The sequence below is a fragment of the Thamnophis sirtalis genome, unplaced genomic scaffold (genome assembly GCF_051295495.1).
Source record: "Thamnophis sirtalis isolate CommonGarterSnake01/CBP01778 unplaced genomic scaffold, rThaSir2_p1.2 scaffold_12, whole genome shotgun sequence".
In the NCBI taxonomy this organism is placed as follows: Eukaryota; Metazoa; Chordata; class Lepidosauria; order Squamata; family Natricidae; genus Thamnophis; species Thamnophis sirtalis.
The window spans coordinates 26734927-26743245 of NW_028261392.1; positions in this window are offsets into that span (position 1 = coordinate 26734927).

An 8319-nucleotide genomic window follows, 5' to 3' on the forward strand; every position below is an offset into this window, starting at 1 on the left:
AGCTTCTGATTTAGAAAGTTATCATGGGGAGCATTAGTTACAGAGGTGGCATTCAGACGGTTCAGACCGGTTCTGGCAAACCAGTAGCAAAAATTTTGAGTAGTTTGGAGAACCGGCAAATACAATCTCTGGTTGGTCCCACAGTCCTGCCCCCACTATTCCCTGTCCTATATTCCCTTGTTTTTTACTCAGCTGATTTGTGTGGCAGAGTGGATTGTCACATCTCAGCTGAGTTAAATAACAGCTCAGCTCACCAGCGCTGACACCGAGGGCAGTCTGTAAGTGCTGCATGCGGGCACAAAACATGCTCTCCTAGGACTGGTAGGAAAAGATTTGGAATCCCACCACTGATTAGTTAGCTAAAATTGATGGATCAAGGGCTGGTTTTTACAGATGTTACTAATCGCTTTCTATCTTTCTCTTGTCCTTTGAGGTCTGATCCTACCATTGTATATTAATCAAGATTTTAACATTAAATCATGTTTTAGTAGTTCACAATAACATGTACGAGAGATAGCTTAACAAGAAATTATTTGTAAACATTGGTCTTTTTTTTTTTAAAAGGTTCCCAAACACCAAAGGGCTGAATTTCTCAGAAAGAGACTATAGGACATATATAAAACATACCATCTCTGGAAATAAAATACAATTCTAACATACTTCCTAGTCCCATTAAATGAAATATGAAACCATTTAACAATTCCTATTGATTCAAAATCTGTTTTAGTTTTCTTGCCAAACCATGTCTAAAAGTATTTTTTATTACCTGCAGGAATTAAAGTAAAAATTTCTCAAATTCAGTTCTGTGCAGTCCCATTCAACTATGAACCAAGAGGAAACTGCACATAAGCTGACTTATAAATTAAAAATATATATACATTTTAGGGCAGAATTGTACCTTGCCTTGTTGGCTAGTCAATAGAACATAAAGTGTTTTAAATTTAAGTGAGTCCCGACAGAGTCAAAAAGTTAAGGTCAAGACCTAACAAGAACATATATTTCTTTAATTCACTCAAGCTACAGACTAGGAAAACAGCCCAATGGTAAATGATATATCAGCTTTCTGGAAACAAAGTGACCCAACTGCTCTTCATTGCATAGGCAGAGAATACCTAAATGTCCTCTTGTTTTAATAAATAAAGCATCAATAATCAAATTGTCTATATTTTCACATGTACATGCTAGAATCAGTGGGATTTCTTCTCTATTTAGACATCAACAAATCAAAACTTGTGGAGATGGGGCAGACTTTAAAATAGTATGTTACCTTAATATACAGTATGAATGGTGAAGCAAGCATGGCTTTTAGTTTAATGAAAACTATTATGTTTCAAGTGTTGGTGGAAGATTTGTCAAATATATCTTGGTCAGTATCTTGTAAGTAAGTATGTATGATGAAAGAAATATTGGCATTGGGTACATTATGTAAGAGATATGAAATATATGCAGTCACATATTGTCTATAATATATGCTACCTGATTCTTATCTTTAGTTTTCATCTCATGGGCTAGACACACAGTGGCGTTTGTGGTTAGAACACTCAGTTGGAGGTTAGAAGTCCATGTTTGAGACTGAAGTGGTGCCATGGAGTAGGGCGAGCCCTCGTCTTTTGTGTATTGAGGGAAGACGCAGGAGCCAGGGTGTTCAAGAACAAGATGTTTATTGAATACAGAGATGACAGCGATTCAAAACACCCGGGAACGTGCCAGGGTATTTATACTAGCAACTGTAACTGTCAAACTGTCAGAACCAATCAGGGGTTAGAACTGTCAGAACCAATCAGGGCTGGTAACTGGCTTAGCAACAGGCTATGCTGCGTCCCAGCCAATCAGGGCGCAGCATAGGCTGTTGCCGGCCCTTTGAGAATAACTGAGAATAACCTGGATATTCAACACTAGACACACAGTGGCTTTTGTGGTTAGAACACTCAGTTGGAGGTTAGAAGTCCATGTTTGAGACTGAAGTGGTGCCCTGGAGTAGGGTGAGCCCTCGTCCTTTGCTCCAGCTCCTGCCAGGACCATGAAAGAAGCTTGAACAGGAAACGATGAACAGGCTAATCCTTTGAACCCAAAAGCAGCTCGGTGCTTCCAACATGAGGGCAATGCGATCTCATGGGCTATGAAAATTGGAAAATTTCAGGTAGTTCTCGCTTAGAGAAGAAGGTAAATAAATCCTCTTGCAATATAGCTTCCCATTTATGTCTGGTTACAATGCCTTCAAGAAAGTCTTTTGTTTAAAAGAGCATAATTTCTACACAGATGTGATTGAATGCACACCTTTGAATTCATGTTAAATGAATTGAATATGGATTGCATATGACATTTTTAGATCAGTGAAATTCTCCAGTTTGTGCCTAATACCTTTTTCCAATTTATCACTCGGTTTGGCTCTGTTCTTGGGAGATAAGCATAAAAAGTTAGCCTATAGTAAGAGAGTTGGGACTGAAAAGAACCATAGCATGGATGCAGTGTAGAAATTTGAATAATGTCTTCCCAGATGCCTGAAATCCATTCTTCAATGATTAATTATAACAGACCATGTTCAAAACAACTGTGAATACTAGTGGCAATTGAAATACTTTTCAAAAAGCTAGGGAAATTCTGTCAGGGAAAGGAAGCTTACCAAATTATAAAACATGAATCATCCTTGGATGCCTACTCAAATGCAATTAGTGGAATGCAATTAGCATCTACTTTCAGTGTGACAAATCTTGGCTCAGATTTCCTAGTTCTATCCTGAATATTTTTAGAAATAGACTGACTTAGAAATAAACTGACTCCTGAATATTTTTGAATCAAAGCAACCCATTTTAAAATTCTACTTGTTTATGAATAATAGTGCTTTAACACCACTCATCTAAACACATATATTCGGGGTGTCCTTCAGCAATAGAATTACCATTTCCAAGATGAGAAAGAAATAAAATCTATGTTCTTTGATACATTGTATTTATTTATTGATCTCTCTCTATCTCTCTCCTTCCCTCCCTCCCTCTCCCTCCCTCTCTCTCTTTCTCCCTCCCTCCCTCTCAATATCTACCCACTGTTCTTCAACCTGATATGAAATATGGAGGAATTGACCATATCATGAGCCATGTTCCAAATTAAGTAATACTGATTTATAAATCTGACCACTAAAGCTGTTACCATAGTCACATTTCAACTGGAACCTATCCCAAAATTCATTATTTTATGTATAGTGCGCTATTTAAAAATGTAGCAGCCATTATCCAACCCATAGCAAATGTCACTGAAGTGTATTGAAATCAACTGATATAAACTCCCTTAACATGAGTAAATCATTTATAGAACCATGTTATTGTGTGTTATTGTAAGGGTCAGGTGAAATTACCTCCTTTATTGACATTCACAAAATAATCACAATGTTGATTATTCTTTAACAAATTCTATCATAATTTAAAGTATAGAGACTTATGACCAATCTAAACTGGCAGTCTTTGGCAATAAGCTCCATGAGAAGATTTCCTCCTAGACTTCTTTTTTTCTCTGTTAAAATAAATGAATAAAGAGTGAGGCTGATTTCTATGTTAACATGCATTGGAGTGAACTGAAAATTACCGTAGTTCCCACTACAATCAATGGGGCCTAGTTATAAGTAAATTGTCCTATTGATTTTAATGGAACTAAGTTCATCAAATATAATTTAGCTCTAATGTATCACTGTTATTTTAACTTAATTCTGATTAATGTTGTCTAATCCATACAAATGATGTTTGTCCATCGTATTTGAGTAGGACCTTGACATCTGGGATGTCAAGAGTTGCACGTGAATTGGATTAAAGTGAGGGAGAGGTACGCAGAGTCAGCCTCACTCTCTCGTCATAGATTGCATCTTGCTCCAATAGCAGGACAAGAGTCAAGACAATTGGAGATGGGCTGGGTGCAGTGGTTGACCAGGGCCTCTTTTGTGTCTTGCAGTTCTCTTAGCATACCACATTGCTTGCAGAGACCACCTTCATGACCGTTGTCCTATTCTACTAGGTTTTGTCAACTCAATCCACCGGAACTTGTCTTCACATGCTCGGGATAGACAAGTCCTATCTCACTGAAGGTCAATGATCTAATGGCTACACTTAACCTGGTTTGGCAAGCCTGTCAAAGCTGTTGTCTGGGGTATGGCCACTGTGCATGCTACAGTTACTAGGAGTCACAGGTGAGAGCTGAGTGATAGGTGAGGACTACAGGTGGATGAGCTGCCCCAAAAGCTGCCCTAAAACAAGCTGCCCTAAAAGGACACAACACGTTGCAACACTAGAGGTGCTACCCCCTCCCTGAACACTCCATACACCCCAATCCATACAAATAGAACTTTATATAAGGGCTCAGGTAGTATAACAGCACCAGACATCTCTGGTACCTATGTAGTGAACTGCACTAAATAATTTTCCATATATGCAACTCTGTTGACTTTCATGCAAGTTTAAATGTGTAAACTCACTGTCAAAGATTATGGAAGCAAACATGCATAAATTGTACACATGAAGATATCTAATTCAAGATTTTCACATTATTCAAGTAGCAGCCATTTCTAATGGGGCATAAATTTTATCCCTACAATTTATATAATTTAAACTTTCAACTTTTTGGAAGGAAGTAGGACAAATAAGATACAGTGAAGTAGCCTGGATTGCATTTTCTGGACTATAGAATATCAATGAGTTATGCAAAGTGGTGGCATTATTTCCTGAAGTGAAGACCATAACAACGACTCAGTGCTACAATTCAAATTAATTTTCTAACAAAAGCAAAATGAAATCACTTTTATTATTTTGTTTGCTTGTTATTGTTCTCATCATCATTTGCTAATGTTCTGCATAATATATGCAGATGCAAGAACACTTATTGAAGCAACATAAAAATATTTTTAATCCATGCAGGAAAAACCTGAAGGCATTAACATTGTTTAAGACTTTCAGCTCCTATCCAAGATAAATGCATCTGTACTAATCAGGTGAGTTTCATTGCAGAACTGAAGCACTTAGCATTGCAGTAAGTAACATTACCTGGAGGATCCTTAATTCAATATGTTTAGAGGCATTTCAATCAGGTTATTTGTTAGTTTATTTGTTAGTTTATTTATAGGCCGCCCTTTTCCCTGAGGGGACTCAGGGCGGCTTACAATCAAAAAGGAAGGGGAGTGTAGGACAATACAAAAAAAGAAATGTGCACAAAGTAAAGTAAACTATAAAACTCAACATTCACTCAGCATTCGGGAGGTAAATTCTCTCTCCGAGAGTAGGCACTATTTAAATGCAGCATTTGTTGAACTATCCTTTTCTAGGTCAGACCTACTCAGCTCATGAACCACCAAGTTCAATAGTCCACTACCATGCATTATGGCTCTACATAATCAGTGGGTGTGAAAGGATAGTTGTCAAGTGAGCTTGAGGCAGACAATCAGATATATCTTCACAAGTGCTGAAGAATTTATATTCCTACTGATTTTATGGAACTACAATTACTAGCAACTGCCTTGACCAGAAGTGATAGACCAATACTTGTGCTTCAGTTCTCAAAGGCATTTACTCAGCTCTGTTCTATATAATGATGTTCTGATTTGTGGGGGGGAAATAAATCTCAGTAATTGAACTTCTATCCAGTGCCAAAGAAAAGATAAATAAAAGAAGACAATGGTACACAATTGTGACAATGCATAGTATGGTACATAGCAATAGCAATAGCAATAGCAGTAGACTTATATACCGCTTCATAGGCCTTTCAGGCCTCTCTAAGCAGTTTACAGAGAGTCAGCATATTGCCCCCAACAATCTGGGTCCTCATTTTACCCACCTCGGAAGGATGGAAGGCTAAGTCAACCCTGAGCCGGTGAGATTTGAACCGCTGACCTGCTGATCTAGCAGTAGCCTGCAGTGCTGCATTTAACCACTGCGCCACCTCGGCCCTGACATCACCAAAGATCTCATCAGCTGTGTTAGGTCAGAAGAATCATGTCATCTGCAATGCAATATGCAATGCTGCATGCTCTTTAAGTGCTGCTCTGGTATTGCTTGTTTGCTCATAGGATGTTGCAATTTCCAGAGCTTCTGAATGCACCAATAAATGTAGGACACCATCAGAATATTCATATAGTACAAACTTACACAATACACTTCACAATCTAAAAAATAAGTTGGTAAAAGCTAAGAATGCCATTTCATCTTAGTCTTCTACAATAAGAATTTGGTCAATCAAGGGTTGATTCCTTGTTTTGTATTTTGATTTCCTTGAATCAACATATAGATTATGTTCCTTGTGGCAGATCATAGGATTTAGACCTCTGATTAGAAATGAAACCAACCGCTTATCAATAACTTTTATATGCTTTGGGGCACAACATTCATTTGAGGGAAATATGTGAAAGTGCATCTTCAGAGAGGAAATTATTGTTGAAATTTTTGCTATCTTTAAATTCAAAGTTTATTTCTAAAGAAAAACTGCTGAGGAATTTTAAAGAGGAAACTAAAACTTTTCCTTATACCATCCAGCATGCTCCTATATTAGCATTAGATTTTACCTGTAGCAGAAATGTGTTTCTTCCAGAAATACATTTCTGAACCCCAGATCACAGAGGAGGAGGGGGGACTAGGAGGACATATCATCATAAGGTTCTGCCTTGTTATGGAATGATAATATTTATTTATTCATGAGAACATTTAGATGGCCACCCAACTCACTCTCTTGGTAACTGTTACAAGATTTTAAAAAAACCAATATAGTAACAGTAACAATAGAGTTGGAAGCGACCTTGGAGGTCATCTAGTTCAACCCTCTGCTCATACAGAAGACCTATACTAGGGATTTGATCCACCGAACTGCTAACCTTTCTGATTGACAAGTTCAGTGTCTTAGCCATGTGGTGTCCATCCATGTGGTGACAACAATCAGATCAGCTACTTGATGGGTTCCATATCACTCTAGGGTCAGGAACCAGGTCTTCAGGGCCTTGAGAAAGAGAGTCAAAGTGGGGTGGGAGGATCTTATCTCTGTAGGAATAATGTTCCATATGGAGGAAGGGAGCCATTACAGAGAAGGGCCCACTACATGGATTACCTTAGAAAAGAGGATTCATAACATTCTGTGCCTCCCTGGCCTGGTGGATTGGGTAGATATGACTGGGAAAATACATGCTTTTCTCAGAATTTAAATATTTAGCATTATTTTTCAGGATATTAGGGCTATCAATAAGGTGCCAATAACTTGTCACCAAGGCTTAAAGTTACTCTCAAATTGTGGCAACGTTTATTTCAATATCGCTTGCAGAGGGCACAAAATCTCTCATGGATGGTTCAGGTTTTGGTCATGGTTATGAAATATGAAAATGCATACTTTGCAAAAAAAAAAAGTTATATTTAAGGTAACCCTGTTATTGCAGCATCTTGAAAATGCAAAAGATTAATCCAAAAATTGCAGATATAGTAATTTAGAAAATATAAAAATGACAAAGAACAGACATAGGTTTGATCCATCGTCCCCATGTTCATATTATGCAAACACACCAGTGCTTGGGTGACAATGTAGCATATAGAGAAAGTTTGATGAATGACTTGGTAAAATTGTAATTTAAAGTTTCCAGGCAAAAGAGAGAGAGAGAGAGAGAGAGGGAGGGAGGGAGGGAGGGAGGGAGGGAATAGTATATGAAGGACAGTTTCTAAAACTTGAGTGGATCACACTTATTAAAACAATGTATTATTTTGTGGATTTTTCATTTTTTCCCCTTTTCATTGTGCTATAGATGAGTGGATAGAACAGTTTCAGCAAAAGCGGATTAAAAGCAGAGTTTCAACCTTTAGTCTATGGAGATTCTCAGCCATCCAGGTCATGGTTGTCCCAAAGGTGCTTTTTCAGGAGGCAACTGGACAAGAAAAAAACAAGAAAGTCCAGTTGCCTCCTGAAAAAGCACTTTTGGGAAAGAGAGAGAGACGCTTAATGAGGAGACAAGCTTTCCTGGTCCTTAGAGACCTACTGTCTCTGAGGGCAGAATTAAATAAAAAAAAGGAAAAGCATGGCAGGGCATAAAAACCTAAAAATAATAGAGAAGGGATTCAGCAAATGGCTTCTAAAAGTCACAGTTGTGATAAGGAATGAGCCCCAATACAGAACATATCCTTGGATTTGAAAGACAGGTTCATTCAGGACAATTTGTCTAGTTGTATGTTATTTTATTCCTTCACATATTCTTTTTGGTTCTAAAGGAAACTCAATTAGTTGTATTTATCATTGTCCAAATTACTTTAACATTTATCTAACTGGCGGGGGGGGGGGGAGCAGTGATTTCACTTCAAGGAAACTATGCACTTA